Consider the following 18,615-nt stretch of genomic DNA (forward strand, 5'->3'; position numbering starts at 1 on the left):
CTATGTAGGTGTGAGTTGTTCTGCAATCTCTGACGTGTCCATCAATGGTGGGAAGCATGGTCGAAGGCGGTTCACATCGAACATTGGGTGCAGGCTAAGGAATGGGGGAATGTTGAGCTCAAATGCATTGTCTCCCACAGCCTTGGTAATGGTGTAAGTACCATATCGGAGTGGTCTGAGTTTCCGATAGGCTCGGGTAAGGCATTCCTTCTGCAAATGCAACCAAACTTTGTCGCCCACATGAAACTTGTGTGGAACCCGATGTTGATCATGTCATTTTTTGTACTTGCCATTTGATTTCTCCAAAATGTCGTGGACCTACTCACAGATGTGTTGGATGTGCTCAACGAATTTTTTTAATTTATCGGCTTCGAATTGGACATGAGCTGAATCTTCCTGGGTATTTGTAAATGGTATGGCCATGTCAATGGGATATAGTGGCTAGAATCCCAAGCCCACCTAAAAAGGATTGTGGCCACTTGAGTTGTGGAGAGCCTGGTTATAGTTGTGTTGGACATAAGGGAGTCTCTCATCCCATGTGCATGGACGCTTTGAGTTGTACATGTGCAAAATGTGTACAATCATCTTGTTGACAACATTTGTCTGGCCATAAGTTTGGGGATGGAAAGTTGTGCACTTGATGAGCTTGGTGTCCAACATTGGCCAGAGACTGGACCAAAATGTATTGAGGAACTTGTTGTCCCGATATGAGATGATAAACTGTGGGATCCCAAAGTGTACCCACACTCATTCAAAGAAGAGTTTAGCAATGGCTTTTGTTGTGATATTCTTCTTGCAGGGTGCCATAATGGCCATCTTTGAGAATATCTTGAAGACCACAAAAACACAGTTGTTGCCATGCTTAGTAGAAGGAAGGCTCGACATGTAATCCATGGAGATGGATTCCCAAGGTCGACTAGGGGTAGACAACGGAGTATAAAGGCCTTGCTTCTTGATGGTCGGTTTGGCAATGGCGTAGGCAGTGCAGGATCTAATGTAATTCCCGACATCATGTCAAAGGTTCAGCCAATAGAAATACTTTTGCAGTACTACTACCGTTTTCTCGACCCTAAAATGCCCAACAGTCGGACTGTAGTGCGATTCCCAAATCATCTTAACACGCTCCCTTGAAGGAACACAAAGGTGTCCCAGGTGGCATAACAGGGCATCCTGGAGGTGAAAATCTGGAACTTGCTAACCCTCCAAGAGTGTCTGGTATGTGTGGTCGAATTCTAGGTCGCTTTTGTAGAGAAGTGGCCAATCAGAAGTCTCATGCCCACAAGAGTTGAGCACGGTGGTTAACGTCGTGATCGGTGGTCAGCTGAGGCAGTCTGCAACATTATTGGTGCTGCCCTTCTTGTACTTGATATTCAAATGGAATTGTTGCATGTATGTGGACCATTTCTGATGGTGATCATTCTGAAACTTCCCTTGCATCTATATGAACTGCAGGGGTCAGTGAGTTGTGTGGATGAACGTTTCCTTCCCCAAAATGTAATGCTTCTATTGTCAGCAGGCCTGCACAATGGAATACATCTCTTTGTCATAAGTGAGATAATTTTGAACTGTGTCTGAAAGTGCCTCACTATGATATGCCACTGAATGCCCCTGTTGAGTAAGGATTGCCCCAATAGTAAAGTCAGAGGCATCTTTCTCGATCTCAAATGGTTGTTGCAAGTTTGGTAATGTGAGCACTAGTGCATAGCAGAGGCAATGTTTCAACTCTACGAATGCCTTCTGTTGAGATTCAGACCAAGAGAATTTTGCTTTCACTCCTCCCTTGGTGACTTGAATCAAGGGCCAAGTGATATGAGAGAACCCTAACACGAACCTACGGTAGAAATTGGCAAGACCCAAAAAGATGTGGAGCTCTGTCATAGTGGTTGGAGTTGTCCAACCTGGATGACTTGGATCTTGGTTGGATCCACATGCACTCCCCATTCATTAATAATGTATCCCTGTAATATTCCTAATTAGCTATGGCTAATTAGAATATTCGATTTTGCTCTATTTTGCCTATTATAGTTATTTTTAAATAAAAAAGGTGAAAGGGGACATAACGCACCTTTAGAATAAAGTCACTTCCTAGGTAGCACAATGTTGTGACTTAAGAGGAGCCAAGGGGGGAAGGCCAAAGGACACGCAGAGATGGGGGGCCACGCAGACACTTGGAACTGCGCAGTTGGATAGGTGGCTTGGGCTTTAGGGTTTTGGATAAGGGCCAATGCTATAAAGGAGAGAGGAGCTCCCTCATTTGGATCATTCAGGTCATGAGCATTTGTGATAGTCATTTCGACTTAGAGCACACTGGCTGTTTAGCTAGTCTGCAACACCGTTTAGTGCATTGAGTGTCTCCGTTCGGAGATCTCATCCTTAGCCCCGGGGGACTTCGAGTGCCTGCTCGGGCAAGGTATTTCCATTGGCATTCCAACAGTAGATTCATCAGCATTTCAGCAGCAGTTTTGTCAGCATTTCAGTAGCAGTTTCATCAGCGTCTTTGAGGAATTGCGTAGAACCCCAAGGGGGTGATTTTCGGGGGTCATCCATTTCAGAAAAGCTTTCTGGGTTTTTCTGGGTTTTTTTAGTAGAGTCTGATTCCAGAGTTTTAGCCTTTTCTGAGGAGGGGAGCAACCCAAAATCCTCATTTGATTTCCAGAAGCAACAATAGTACAACAGTTTCCCAGTGGCTAGGATGCATATCAGTGTGATGCCATTCCATGAAAGCTTTCTAGGTTTTTCTGGGTTTCTTGAGTAGAGCCTAAATCCAGAGTTTCAGCGTTTTCCGAGGAGGGGAGCAGCCCCAAATCATCATTTGTTTTCTAGCATCAGCAGCAGCATCCACGCAGAGAGGCCATTCTTGTCATTCTGAGAGTATTTCTTCACTTGCCTTATGCAAGTCGAGGTGCCATCTGTCTAATCACCTCTTGTACTCATTTATTGCTCAGTATAATAAAATGGCTTAGCATTTCTCGCTGCATTTCTTGTGTATCTGTTTATGGTTTATTTGATATATATAGTATCATTGTTACTTGTATCTCTATGAACATTCTCAGCTATTATACCACTTGTGTGTTTCTATTATACTCTTAGACAGAGTTTGGAAAGGGCCAGGTAGCCTCCGGATCTCGTCCTCTTTTTAGAGGCAACATATCTGGTAAATGCCCTCCTAGTCCATCTCTGGTTTGAGTTTGCTTGTGTTTGGGGTATATTCATGATATGGGATATTACAATCCCAGATACTGAACCTAGGTCATGCCAAAAGTGCATTTCTCCAAATTGGCACACAACTTTTGTTGTCGCAGTGTTTGGAGAACCTGTCAAATGTGGTGGAGGTGCTCTTCCCAACTCTAGCTGAAGATCAGGATGTCATCCACGTACACCACTACAAATGAGTTGGTGAATGGCCGCAAGATGTCATCCATCAGCCTCATGAAGGTTGTAGGAGCATTTGTCAGCCCGAAAGGCATAACCAATCATTCGAAAAGGCCCTCCTTGGCTTTAAAGGTAGTCTTCCACACATCAGAGGGTTCGATTAGTACCTGGTGATATCTGGAATTCAAGTCGATCTGGCTAAAATATTTCCCCCCCTTGAGTTGGTCCAGAAGTTCATCAATCAGTGGGATCAGGTACCTATTCCAGACAGTGATCTTGTTCAATGCCCGATAGTCAATACAGAGTCTCCAAGTCCTGTCCTTCTTATGTACAAACATGACTAGGCTCCCACAGGGTGATGAACTCGGTCGTATGTGACCTTTCTACAGTAGCTCCTAAATCTACCTCTTGATTTCATCGTTCTCCAGAACGGAGCATTGATAGATTGGACAATTGGGCAACGGTGCACCTGGGGTCAAATCGATGGAGTGCTTGACCTGACAGTGTAGAGGCACCCCTGCGGGGGAGGTGAAGATGTCCTCGTACTCCTCCACGACCTTGTCCATCTGTTGTTGTCATGCGGAGGGGCCCTGTCTGGAGGTCGTGGCCACTGTCTTCTTCTTTTCCTAAGGTCATATCGTCAAGGAAACAAATTTCCCGATTTTGGTAATGACCTTATTGCATTATTTTGCAATAACTAACTAGATGGCGGTAGTCAGTGCTACCTATGGTATCCTGTATAACTTATTTCCCAAGGTAACAATAACAGCGTGATGCCTTAACTCATACACAACATGTCACTTCCATAAGTATGGTTGGCCTAATAATACATCACAAACATCAAGGGGAGCAACGTCACATAATACCTCATCTGTGAAGGGCTTGATGTTGTATGGAAGGCAGAACTGTTGGCTCACGCAAAGATCTTGTCCTTCAAGGAGCCACCCGATGGTATACGGTTGTGGGTGTGTTGTGGTTGGTAAGCCTAGCCACTTCACGACCTCTGCTGAAATGAGGTCCTTTTGGCTCCCACTGTCGACAATGAATTGTAGTGAGAAACCCTTTACCCGCATTTGGGAGTGGAAGAGGTGCTCCTCCTCTGGATCTTTGGGTTCCTCCTTTGGGATCTTCGTGGTGGAAACAGTGGCGTTGGGCTCCACATCGATAATCTACTTCCCTTTGTCATTCCCCTTGTCGGGTTCTAACTCAGAGTCGAAACATGCATCTGATTCCAAAGCCTTTAGCTCGGCCACCAATGACTGCTTGGCTCGACACTCACTTATGTTGTGAGTGGAGCTTTTATGGAACTCACACCACTTTCCCATGTCCTTCTTCTGCTTCACAATGTTTTTCTTTGCTTGCGGCTCTGGCAAGTTGTCCTAGGCCACCCCGCCTTGGCTTTGTCCTTTGTTCTGTGGTTTGGGGACACCTTTCCCTTCCTTCAAATTCACAGATCCAAAGTCCTGATTCTTCTATTTAAACTTTTGCTCAATCTTGATGGCGTATTGGTACGCCATGCCAAGTGAGGAGATGTCCAGGAACTCCATCTTGTCCTGGATGTACCTGTGTAGGCAGTCGCAGTACTTGAGTACCAAATGTTTCTCAGAATCCTTGATACTCAACTTCGTGCGAAGAGTATGAAAAACACTGGTAAACTTCGACACATCTTGGTCCCTTCCCTGCCACAGCATGGTCCACTTTATGTATTTATCCTCATAGCTCCCGACAAGGTAGTACTACTCCTTGATGGAATCCCAGAATGAATTCCAAGTGGGTGCAGCTGAAAATAGTGAGATCGTACTTTCATCCTTCTGCTCACAGTAGGTTTCCCACCATTCGTTGACATGGGGGCAGCTTTGAGAAGAGAAAAAGTAATATTTTCTTGTCTGGAAAAATCATGAACAAAAAAATATACTTCTAGCATATTTAACCATTTATCTACGACATCTGCATCTATTTGGCTCTCAAATATGGGAATATCAAAGTTGCTTGTACCTTAAAAGGAGTGGAGCCTCTAGAGTGGTTGTTGGATGTGGATGCACTGCCGGTGGGCAACCGTTGAAGGATCTCGGAAAAATTATCCATCATCGCATTTCTTTTTTTCTCGAGGGTCTCCTCGAGCAATGCTCCCTCGTCTTTATTTTCTTCCCTCGTGGGTGCCCGTCAGGGTTTGCGAGGTTGATCTTGCAAAGTTTTAACAAATTGAGCCCTAACTCCTTATATCCTGACCTCGTTGAGGACATGCAAAGAAAAACAAAGAAAGAGCAAACGCTCTGATACCACTGATCTGGATTTAAGCAGAAATGCAACAAATTACATATATGACCATAAATACATAGGTGCAACAGAAATAACACTTCATTTCATTAATAGCAAATACTTAAATATGATTACAAATAGAATGGAAATAAGACTAGGTCGGGTGATGGTAGCTTATCTCTAAGAAGAGATGTGGTGGCTATACGCCTCTGAACTGTGTTACAGTGAGGTTTGAGGGCCTATTTATTATTGAGAAGCAATGGAAAACCCCAAACATCCAAAAACCTCACCCTAAGAGATGAAATGCCAAACTATGGGCCCAGTTGGGGTAAATTGGTACATCAACTTCCCGGGGTTGTAACTTTTGCATACTATCTTTATTTGATGAATATGATACATCGTCAGAAAGATCTATCCAAGGAATACAATTGCTAACAGCAAACACCAAGTTGAAATTTTGTATTCACCAAATGTGATTTTCCCAAAAAAAAAAACATCTTTTAGGGCCTCAAAACAGCCCCAGAAGTTCAAGACCCAAAAAACTACCAAAAATAGTAAATTGTGCTACAATTAAGGAAACTGAAAAATTGAAAGAAATGATGGTGGGGGTCCAAGTGGAATAGGCATGTGGCCACCAATATCCACCGAGATCATGCAGGGAGTTGCATGGCAAGAGAGGTTTCCATGAAATCTCGAAGAAGACTCAAGTCGAGCTTTCCTTGGGAACCATGGGGATTGAGTCATGGTGTTTGTTGTTAGTCTTGTGCTTTTGGTATTTTGCAATTGTTGCACTTGATTTGTGAATTTGATTGTGTCCAGTGCATAGCTATGCCACTTTGATGCATTTTTGTAGTGCTTTTGGTTTTCATGGTCTTCTTGTTGTTGTTTCTGTTCTTGCCTTTTATTGTTTTGGGTCTTGGGAATTGTTTGGGAAAGAGGAAAGTTAATGGATCTCAGGGAGAGTTGTGTGGTACCCAACAGGTAATGTAAGACATGGATGAAACTCAATGCATGAGTAAGCACAATGGAAGGTAAGACTATGACAGTCGATTGGATTGGTTGGGTCCATTGGTGTAAATGGACGATGGCATTATAGACACAAGAAAGGTAACCATAAATGGTAAAGTAAATGGATCTGAGGTGTCCAATGCCTTGGCTATGTTGGGAACATTTGTTCTCAATGTTGTGCATGTTGTGCATGAATAAAGGAAGTTCTCTTAACCTAGACTTTATGTTATCTGGTAATTATTTTATGATCATGATTATGTTGATGTTTATATATGTATACATGTATGTATGTATGTATGTTGTTGTTTGACATAATGATGATTTTTTTATGCTAATGATTATATATGTATGTATGAATGTATGTGTGTCACTGTCTGATAGGATATTCAGGGATCATTCTAGTGAAGGAATGATTTCTTATGCAGGAGAATGACATGAAGAGGTTCTTGGCTATGAGGAATCAAGTGAGAAGAGTAGTCATGACAAATATAAGAGGCCAGTATCATGTGAATATGAATTTATATTGTATGCTTGTATTAGGCCTATGCTTATGTTATGGACAGGTTATACCGAAGGATACATCAACAAAATGAAAGCAGTGTGGTCTACAACATGTTAGGACAAGCATGGATAAGACACTGGAAGCGAGGTTTCTTGGTAAGGACAGTGTGGGTTTGGATGTGTGGTACTATTGTTATGCATATGTTGTATATGTTGTATATGTTGTACATGTTGAATATGTGATGATTATGCACATGCAATATTGTGCTTATGTAGTGAGTGTACATGTTGTTAATGCAATATTATGTACAGGGCGTTAGTACAGATAGTGTTGTATGAATGTTGCATATTCAGTGTTGGGTATAGATGGTGCTATGTACATGTTGGATATACGGTGTGTATACATATTGTACTGTGTGCATGATGGATATGCAGTGTTGTGTGCATATGGTGCTCTGCACATTTTGGATATGCGGTGTTGTGTACAAATGATGCTATGTACATGTTAGATATGTCGTGATATGTACATGTGGTGTTATGTGCAATGTTGTACATGTGGTGCTATGTACATATGGTGTGGTGTGCATGATTGTACAAGTGGCACTGTGTGCAGGTGGTTTTGGGTGAATGTCATGCATGTGGCTCTTTGGTGCTCAACCATAGGGAGAGGATGCGTAAGCAGGCTCGACTGTTAAGGCCGCCATCACCTTTAGGTGCTCGACTGTTAAGGACCTTTAGGTGCTCGACCATAGGGAGAGGATGCGTAAGCAGGCTCGAATGTTAAGGAGAGGACCTTTAGGTACTCGACCATAAGGACCTTTAGGTGCTCGACTGTTAAGGACCCTTTAGGGGGCTCGACTGATAAGGAGAGGAGAGGGAGAGGAGAGGATGCGTAAGCAGGCTCGACTGGCCGCCATCACCTTTAGGTGCTCAACTGTTAAGGAGAGGGAGAGGAGAGGAAATCTCAAAAAGAGGAAATAAAGACATCAACTCCTGGCATCAAGTACCAGCATTGAGTACCAACATCTATTTCTTCTTGGCATCGACTATGACTCTTGTATCGACTCTTGTATCAACACCTGTCATCGAGTGCATCGACACCTACCTGGCTATGACCTCCTGGCTGTCGTCGACCACTGGCTATCCTATCAGCGACTACCTGGCAATGAGTGTGGTACTGTGTACATGTGTTATTGTGTACACGTTGTATAGTGGTACAATGTACATGTGGCGTTGTGTACACTTTGTGCACGTGGTGTCGTGTACATGTGATGTTGTGCACATGTTGCACAGGTGGTGCGGTCTACAGGTGGTATTGCACACATTTTGTACATATGGTATTGCGCACATGTTGTACATATGGTACTGGTGTACATGTGGTATTGTGGGCATGTCATACATGTTGCGTTGAGCCCATATGGTACTATGTATGCGCATTGTGTAGTCATGGTATTGTGACATATGCATTTATTGTGTTGCACTCTATATACGTATTTGTGTTGTGTTGTAGACTGGGTGTAGGTGTATGTGTTGTATGTCAGGTGTAGGTGCATGTATTGCATGATGTTGTATGCAGTGTGTGATTGTATGTGTGTGATGCACACTATGTGTACATGCACATGGTTGAGGAGAACACACTGGGTGATTGTCGGGTGTGGCAACTGATCTAGAGTGCATACCGAATAAAGACAAAGTTAGAAGCTAAGGCTTAATTAAAGGATAAGTATCAACATTTTATTTCAGTTTTATTATGCATGTGATTTATGATTATGGTATATGATGATTATATGTGATTTATGATTCTGGTCTATGGTGATTGCATGTGATCTATGATTTTGGTTTGTGATGGTTACATGTGATTTATGATTTTGATGGTTATGTTTTGAGCTAACCAAATGTGATATGTTTATACATGATGTTTTGATCAAACAGTTAGTTTGACTTGTTGTGACAGGAAGCGAAAAGAATTGAAAGTGTACCTTATTGACGAGCTACCAATGAGGTATTATTTGAAAGTTATTTCAATTTATTTTAAATATAATTAAAGTTATGTGCTTGGTACAGGAAGCATAGAAATGCCTAGTTGGATGGTTGAAATTGACTACAAGAATTAGCAACAGCAGTGAAAGAAATTGGAACATGCAGCAGTATGTTGGTAAAGCACTTCGGGAGCAGGGCCATTGTGGGGCACTGGTACCCAATAGTGTCCATTGATTTTCATGAGCATGTTATGACTATATGATGGTTTTAAGGCAGGGTATTCCTTGGTTTTTGTGTCTTCCGATGCAAGGAAGCCTTGCCAAAGGATGGACTACCCGGGATGGGGGTGCCAATGGAAGTTGGAAGGTGAGTGACTGCATAGAAGGGATTGACCAGATTGCCTGAGGGACTGTGTAGAAAAGAAGGGAAGGTCGGGGATGGATTGATTTTGGTCATTAGCATTGTCAGATGGAATAATATGCACATTGGGAGTGTGCCCTAGAACAGTGGGCTGGTTACTATTCGCTGAGAGGACAAGTGGCACAAGATTATAGCGCTCGACATTGGATGTAGATTTGACTGTGACAGTGGATTCTGGACATCCTGGGAAGGAGGTGAATCTTGGTATTACTTTGAGGGTGGAGGTGTGAGCCTCTGGATTCCCCTGTTGTGGATGGAGGCATCATATCTTTTATTTTCTAGGTTAGGAAATGTGCATATGCATATATGTGGTTATTGTAAATACCGTAATGAGCTATGTTATAAAAATCTAGTATGTGGTATGGTCGTTATCTTGTCATGATGTCATGATGTTTTGATTCTAAGCAGGTATTTCATTGTAAATACTGCAATGAGTTGTGTTATAAAGCTCCATGGGCAGCATGTTTTGTTCTCAGCGGTCTTGTTGGTTACAGGCGTCATTGAACACCGAGGATGATGTTCCCTGAAGGGGGAGGGTTCTATAACAGCCCTGGTAAAAATTCCATGTAAAAATATATAATAACCACGGTTGATGGGATGCATCTTCCAAGCTGAATGTTGGGCAAGACATCATAGGGGATGTTCATTTGGTTGTTTATGGCTAAGGGAATTGGCAAAGGCAATGGCGAAGGATTTGGAAAGGCGTGAGGCATTTATTGGCATTTTATTTAAAAAAAATAATGGAAATTAGGAGAAAAGGAAGGTAAAAGGTCATAGGTTGCATGTGAGGAGGAAAATAATGGAAAATGAAGAAAATAGAGGCCTCATTGATAAAAACGCTTTTAAGGATCAATGTGTAAGACTTGGTCAGTTTACTTTAGAGCACTTTCATTATTCTCTCTCTCTCTCTCTTACTCTTGGACACTCAGAGTTTTCTTGGAGCACTTTGGCATTGGATCAAGAAAGTCAAAGAAGGTAAGAGGAAGCAAAGATCAAATAGGGAAAGGCAAGATCAAGCAGCTACAACAGGCTTCATTGCAGGTATCGACTTGCATGTGTATTTTCCTTACTAGATTTAGCTTGCATGGGAATTGCATGTGTTTCTTTTATACCATGGCGTGGGTTTTTCCAGGTGTGACAACATTTCTAGCCTAGCCTTTCCATTTCCTGATAGTTGTGATGAGATGGGTTCTCTCATTTGGTTTATGTGGATGGTCGGATTGCATTCAAAGTTGAGTGGGGTGGATCTCTGAATTAACAAACACATGGTGTAGTGGTCCCTGAATCGGACTGAGGATTCACGAAGCCACTAGCCTAGTAACCCCTGAACTAGATTGTGGGTTGCGATAAAGCCATATTATGTGCCTCGGTGGGCCTAGGAATCCTTGCCAGTAAATGGCGGGAATACGGTAAATCCAAGACGTGGATTTTCTCTCTGTTGGGCCTAGTGGTTTGGGGATGGAATGCATAGTAAAGCCTGGAGGGTATGTCTCGGTGTAAGGCCTAGTAATCCCTGGATCAAACTGTTGATGGACGGTAAATCCTCAGAGACTAGGAGGCACTCAAATTCCTCACGTGTAGACGAAGAACTCTAGTGGCATCCACATTAATTGGTGTTTTTGATGTGTTCTATGAGTCCCACATTCATGCTTGGAATATGGCATGGGGGTGATTGGCTAAAGAGAGACTTGGCTCAATCAATCTATGGTCAGGTGGAACGTGGTAGTCCCATCTCTGGTTGGTTCATTGTATTCATTAATGAGAAATTCATTTCCTTGATTTTCATGTGTAAATGTACTAGTGTATATATGGATTTTGATGGTTGATATGTTTATTGTATTTTTGTTCCTATTAAGTTGGTTATATGTGTATTTTATGACAACAAATTATGTATGGCTCTCAGCCTGTTTTTACTTGTATGTGAATGGATAATGTGTCTATCTCCTAATAAATGAATATGCAACAAATGACATGAGGAAACAATGGTTCATAGCGATTCTCAGATAAGCATGAGATTCCTACACTTAATTTTGTTGCTTACACATGTAGGTTACATGTCGATGATATGTTTGACAAAATTCCTGTCATGGCTAGTAGGGGTCTAGTTAAGGTCTTATTGAGCTTATTGCTTTTCCTTCATTGTTTCCCTGTGCTTTGACGATCCTAAGTTATCATTCCATTATGGGAAGTGCCCTAAGCTCTAGGCTTGAAAAACTGGCTTAAATCTCGGGATCGATGGCAAAGAACTGGCAATTTTGGTCCACAGTCACTGGCAAGCAGGCCCATGAGAGTGAATTTGGGTTTATGGTCACTCCCTTGACCATAGCATGAGAGCGGCTATGGCCTAAGAGGTCCATTATAGTAGTGGGACCTAGGGACAAACTGTTTTAGTGGTTTACTTGTCTCCTGAGGGTTCTGTTGATGATGTTGGATGACTGTGTGTGATGTTCTGTCGATTCCACTTCCTTAAGGTCAAATAGGAGGTCAAATCTGACCATAGTAGCCTCTCGTCTCATGTTTACCCGGTTGCCATGGTTACTTGGGTGGATGTGGGAGGAGGGTGTTACATATGCCATTTGGGATTTGCAATGCACCTGCAACATTCATGAGAGTCATTAATGATGTGTTAAGACCATTCCTTGATGTTTTGTCATAGTGTACTTAGATAATATTCTAATTTTTAGTAAGCCTCGTGAAGAGCATTTCAATCATGTTAAGCAAGTTCCAGATGCCCTGAAAAGAGAAAAGTTGTATTTGATGATGTCTAAGTGTGAATTTGGGAAAACCTCTTTAGTTTATTTGGTTCATATTGTAGGAGGGAGTGAATTGAAAATTGATCCCTCAAAGGTAGAAGTCATTTTGAATTGCCCTAAACCCAACAATGTAACAGAGGTTAGGATCTTTTTAGGAGCAACGCAATATTGGAGAAAGTTTATTGCTAAATTCTCATCTATTGCAACTCCACTACATGCTTTGACAAGTGTGAAACAAGTTTTTTGTTAGCAATAAATTACTAAATTGTTGTAGACTGTAATAATACACCAGATTGCTGAATGTAATATATTTATTAATTGATAAATTTTGAATGATGCTTACAAAGCTGAGGCAGTGCTCCTTAAATAGGAGTTGATTGGCCATGCCTAATGAGGGAGACATGTCCCTTGGGGACTGATGTCTCTTCATTTAACTAATTATTTGCTAATTAATTGATTATATTAATAATTTATTTAATTGTTATTATTTTAAGTTCATAACGTTGCCTTCCCCTTAAGATTCTTTGTCCTCAAAGCATAGGTAGGCCTAGGTGTTGATGCGTGAAACGTTTTGATTCCAAGACGAATCTTCCTCTGGTAACCTCTTCCATTTGATGAGGTATTCCTTTATTGTCTTAGAGCATAAAACCTTTTCGCGGGTAGCGAATATACCTTCAAGTTCAAGGACTATACTTCCTTCTTCATCGGTCTCTTGTATTTATGTTTGTGCTATTTGATTTTTCCATACTACTCTTTTGAGACTTGATACGTGAAAGGTATTATGGATTTGGCAGTTGTCATGTAACTTTAACCCATAGGCTACACTACTTATCTTCCTGATTATCTGATACGGTCCATAATATTTAGGTGACAATTTATTCTTCCCTTGTTGTTTTAGTGATAGTTGCTTATAAGGTTGGAGTCTAACAAAGACCCAATCTCCCTCCTCGAACTCTCTTTCAAAGTGGTGTTGGTCGACTTGTTGTTTCATTCTATTACGAGCCATGGTTTGATTTTATTTTAGTAAGTTGATGATCGTTTGACTTTCTCCTAAGTGGTCTTTAGTTGCTAGTACCCTAGAATCAAGGAGTGCAAAGTCCTTCCAGCTGGGTGGCTCGTAACCATATAAGGCTTGGAAGGGTGCCATCTTAGCTGACATGTGGTACGCAGTTTTATACCACCATTCTGCCAAGTGGAGCCACTATGTCCATCTGTTTTGTTTGTCTATAACGAAACAACAAAGATATGTTTCCAAGAATTTATTAATGATTTCAGTTTGCCCATCTGTTTGAGGGTGATAGGCTGAACTCATGTTGATGGATATTCCTGCTTGATGGCAGAATTCCTTCCAAAATTTCCCTTTAAACCTTACATCTCTATCGCTGATGATGACCTTAGGAAACCTGTGTAATTTGTAAATATTTTTACAAAACACATCATCAATTTGTTTAGTTGTGTCAATATTTTTAATAGCCATAAAGTGGGCATATTTAGTGAGCCTGTCGACTTCTACAGATATTTTATCCTTTCCATCAGATGTAGGTAGTCCTTCAATAAAATCCATCGAAATCTCCTCCCACTCCTGATTTAGAATGTGTGCTAGATGTAGCAATCCTAGAGTTGGAACATTTTCGCACTTGTTTCTTTGACAAATATCACATTCTACAACATATTTCTGAATTTCCTTGCTCATACAAGTCCAATAGAATGACTTTCGAATGTTGTAGTAAGTCTTGTAGAATCCGACATGTTCGGCTACTAGCGAATTGTGAGACTCCTTTAGTATTTTCACTTTAAATTTGGATGCGCGTGTTAGGTAAATTCTACCCTTGTACCATAAGATGTCATTTTTCCACTCGAAGTTGGTATATTGACTGATATTGTTAATCATGGAGTCACAATCCTTATCCTTGGCATATTCAATTCGTATTTCGTCCAACAATTCTGGAACAACTATCATGGTGGCACATGTTGTCTGATTGTCATCTTTACGTGAGAGTGCATCAGCTACGACATTCTCCTTTCCTTTCTTATGTAATATTTCTAAATCGAAAGCTGACAACTTCTCCATCCACTTCTGTTGTTTTGTCGATAATGTCTTTTGCTGAAGTAAGAATTGAAGACTGTTGTGGTCGGTTCAAATTGAAAATTTACTTCTAAGCAAATATTGACACCACTTTGTCAAAGCGTGTATGATGGCAAGCATATCCTTTTGGTACGTTGATTTTAATCCTTCTCATTGGCTTCCTGCTCTCAAATGCTATAGGGTGGTTGTCCTGCATTAATACAGCTCCAATTCTAAAACCAGAAGCATCACATTCTACTATGAATGGTTTTGAAAAGTCAGGAGTTGCTAGTACTGGTGTGGTTGACATTACTTCCTTCAATTTCTCAAAACACCTGTCTACTTGATCATTCCACTGAAAAGCATTTTTCTTTAACAAATTGGTTAGGGGTGCTATCAGATGTGCATAGTTTTATGTAAATATTATATAATACCCTGTTAAACCTAAAAATCCCCTCAGCTTAGATATGTTCTTGGTTTTGGGCCATTCTTTGATTGCCTTGATTTTGTTGGGATCCACTTGGACTCCTTCCCTCGACGTAATATGTCCTAGGTATTCAACTTCCTTCTACCCAAACGTACATTTTGATAGCTTGGCATAAAATTGGTTCTTTTACAAAATAGACAACACTTCTTCTAGATGTTTGAGATGTTCTTTCCATGTCTTACTATAGACTAGAATATCATCGAAGAAAACTAATACAAACTTCCGAAGATAAGGGTGAAAGAGCTCATTCATGGTTGCTTGGAAGGTGGCTGGTGCATTTGTTAATCCAAATGGCATGACCTTGAACTCATAATGCCCTTCATGAGTCCTGAATGTTGTCTTTTTGGCGTCTTCTAACCTTACTCGTATTTGGTAGTAGCCTGATCTTAGATCTAGCTTGGAAAAATATTATGCACTATGTAATTCATCTAGCATTTCATCAATGAACGGAATTGGAAACTTATGTTTAATAGTGATTTTGTTTAAGCCTCTGTAATCTATACATAATTAGAAAGATCCATCCTTTTTTCTGACCAACACTACGGGTGCAACGTATGGACTTCTAATCTTCGTCATGATTCCATACTTCAGCACGTCTTGTATTAAGCATTCTATTTATGTCTTGTGGTGATGGGGATAATGATATGGCTTAACATTAATTGGTGTTGAGTCTGGTTTGACTTCGATAATGTGTTCAATTTTCCTTTTCGAGGGTAACTTCATTAGTAGATCTTGGAAAACCCTCTCGTATTTCTAGATCAAGGATGAAATCTCTGATGGTTGATCCCTTCTGTCAATAATAATTCCAAGTGTTGACATTGTGAAACAAATGCTAGTGCCCCCTTGCGAATAAGCTTCTTCATCTGTTGAGCGGAGATGACTTGCGTTGATGGTGCCTGAAACCTAAACAACTGATATTTTCTTCGATACCATTTGAAACTAATGAACTGTTTTATGTGATTTGTTGAGTATGTGCCGAATGTTCTTAACCACTGTACCCCCAAAACAACATCTACTCCTCCTAAGGGAACTGTATAAAAACTAGACTCCATTTCATAGTTTCTTAATTTGAACTTAACCTTATGGCACTTGCCCACTCCATCTATACGTTTTCCATCTGCGACAATAACTTTTAAGTCTGCTACCGGGTAAGCAAAGATGTTCAATCTTTTTGCAGCATTGACATCTACAAAGTTGTGCTTACTTCCTAAGTCCACTAGAACAATAGCGCTTTGCTTCTTGATGTGACCTTTAAGCTTCAAGTCTGTGGTTGAGCTCTCCCTGTGATGGCTGCTATGGAAATTCATGGCATATCGTCTTTTGATTCCGAACTAGGGTTTGCATTTTCTTCATTGTCCTCTTCATTAGTGCTGTCTTCTGAAGATTCCTCTTCTTGTTCAGCTTCATAGTTGTACAATTTTTGTGTTGCGCACTTGTGTCCTGCGTAATACTTGTATCCGCACTTCCAACATTTTCCATCCTTTTTCCTTTCGACATTGTATTGTTGTTTTCCTTCATTTCACAATGGTGGTGGAACGTACTTACTAGTATTTTCTGACGAGGGTTTACTTGCCTTCCCCTTGGAATAGTTGTTAGTCTTGTCATTACTGGAATATGGTGCTTTGTGAAGTTTATATTTCCGCTTGATAATTATGGTTGCGTGTCTGGCCTCCTCAATGGTTTTGGGTTTATGCAATTTTAATTCTTCGCGAATGTAATCTTTAAGGCCACAACGATGCATTTTTAGCAGCTCTTCATCTGAAAACCCTCTCTACCTTACTAATAATACTTCCCATTCATGAGTGTATTCACTCACTGGTCCTTTTTGCTTCAGGTGAACAAATCTCTCGTAGACATCATCCTCCTCCTCATCATGAAACCTTTCTAACAAAGCGTTTTTTAAAGTTTTGCCAATTGAACGACCAACCCTTGCATTTAGACGACCACCACAAAAACCAATCGCACGCTTCTGCTTCTAAGTAGTTGGATGTAGTCATGACTTTTTCTTGTTCATCGAGCGGAGGGTTTTCTAGAAAAATTGCATCCATCTTATTTACCCATATGACGACGCCTTTAAAGTTCTTACCATCATACTTAGGTAATTCATTTTTTTATTTTAAGATGGTTTCTTCCGGAAGATTGAGTATAATATTGGCTTCCTTCGAAGTAAATTTGGGGTATTTTTTGCTTCTCATGCCTCAGGAACTCATGCTCTAGGGAAGTCTCCCCTTCCAGATTTTTGGGACTCTATGTAGCTAAAGGTGGATTGGTCTCTTCGAAGAGCCGGCTCATCAAGTTTTTTAAGTAAGAGATATCGTTGGCCATCTGGTCCTGCTTACTAACTGACTTCTCGACATTATCCAGGCGTATATTCAGCTTGCTAATGTCCTCTCGAATCTTCTTCATATCATCATTGTTGTTGGCCGCCATTTTATTTCGTTTTTTTCTTGAAGACCCAATTTTTTTTAGATATTAATTATTGTTATTTTAAATTCAATTAAATTAAAATTTATAATTATAAAGTTTATAATAAAAACTTTATGAAAATTTTAATTATTTTCCACCAACGGATTGGTAGCGACGGTTGCTTACACACATGATGGTTGACTGAGGTCACGTCCAATGATGTATTCGTCTTCTTATGCAGCAGTGCAGAGATAACCAATGGCCATGCTATCAATACGCTGATAGTTTATGTAACCTTTATTCTGCAACGTAGCACAACCACGCACCAGCCCGTGCCTTCGATTTGTCTGTGTGCTGAGATGGTTAATCCGCTACTGTTGTAGACGTGGGGGAATAAGGTGGGTGATGGCAGAGGAGGACGCATGATGTGTGGTTGTGTGGCAGCAGGTGGGAAGATGGGTGGAAGGGGGCGTGATGCGTAGGCAGAGGTGTAGGGATGCAACAGAACACAACAACCAGTTAGCGAGGGTCAACGTAGCGGCAGGGAAAAGTCGAATTGGTGTGGAAGGCCTGCAGGGCCGATGGCCCACTGGGGTGTGGTCCTACCAGTCGAACGAAGCTCTGATACCACTGTTAGCAATAAATTACTAAATTGTTGTAGACTGTAATAATACACCAGATTGCTGAATGTAATATATTTATTAATTGATAAAATTTTGAATGATGCTTACAAGGCTGAGGCGGTGCTCCTTAAATAGAAGTTGACTGGCCATGCCTAATCAAAGAGACATGTCCCTTGGGGACTGGTGTCTCTTCATTTAACTAATTATTTGCTAATTAATTGATTATATTAATAATTTATTTATTTAAATAATATTTTAATATTTTATTTAATTGTTATGATTTTAAGTTCATAACATTTTTTAGTGGGGAGGCAAGCAACAAAAAGCCTTCAATACATTGAAAGAGAAAATCAATACAACACCAGTTCTTACACTTCCAGATCTTAAGTAGCCATTTGAGATTCAAACTAATGCAAGTGATTATTCCATGGGAGCAGTTTTGATGCAACATGGTAAGCCTATTTATTATCATTCTGAAACCTTTACCAATGCAATAATTAATTGTCCAACTTATGATAAAGAACTGTATGCTTTGGTACAGAGCATGAAGAAATGAAAGCATTATTTGATGGGTAAAGAAACAATTATTCATACTGACCATAAACCTTTGCAATATTTACAATCGCAAACCAAGCTACAACAAGCTAGACATTTCAAGTGGATGGGATTCTACAACAATTCCATTTGGTAATCAGGTACAAGAAAGGTATATACAACAAAGTTGTTGATATGTTGTCAAGG

At 40.7% G+C, this 18,615-nt stretch overlaps 1 pseudogene; it reads left to right on the forward strand.

The window, feature by feature from the left end:
• LOC149263264 (protein CLAVATA3 INSENSITIVE RECEPTOR KINASE 6-like) overlaps positions 1–17,733 on the forward strand; it is a 52,613-nt pseudogene extending 34,880 nt beyond the window's left edge.
• Positions 17,734–18,615: the final 882 nt, after the last annotated feature.

This window comes from Pinus tabuliformis, chromosome 6, assembly GCF_031772625.1.
Source record: "Pinus tabuliformis cultivar Carrire ecotype Pingquan chromosome 6, CPIR1, whole genome shotgun sequence".
In the NCBI taxonomy this organism is placed as follows: domain Eukaryota; kingdom Viridiplantae; phylum Streptophyta; class Pinopsida; order Pinales; family Pinaceae; genus Pinus; species Pinus tabuliformis.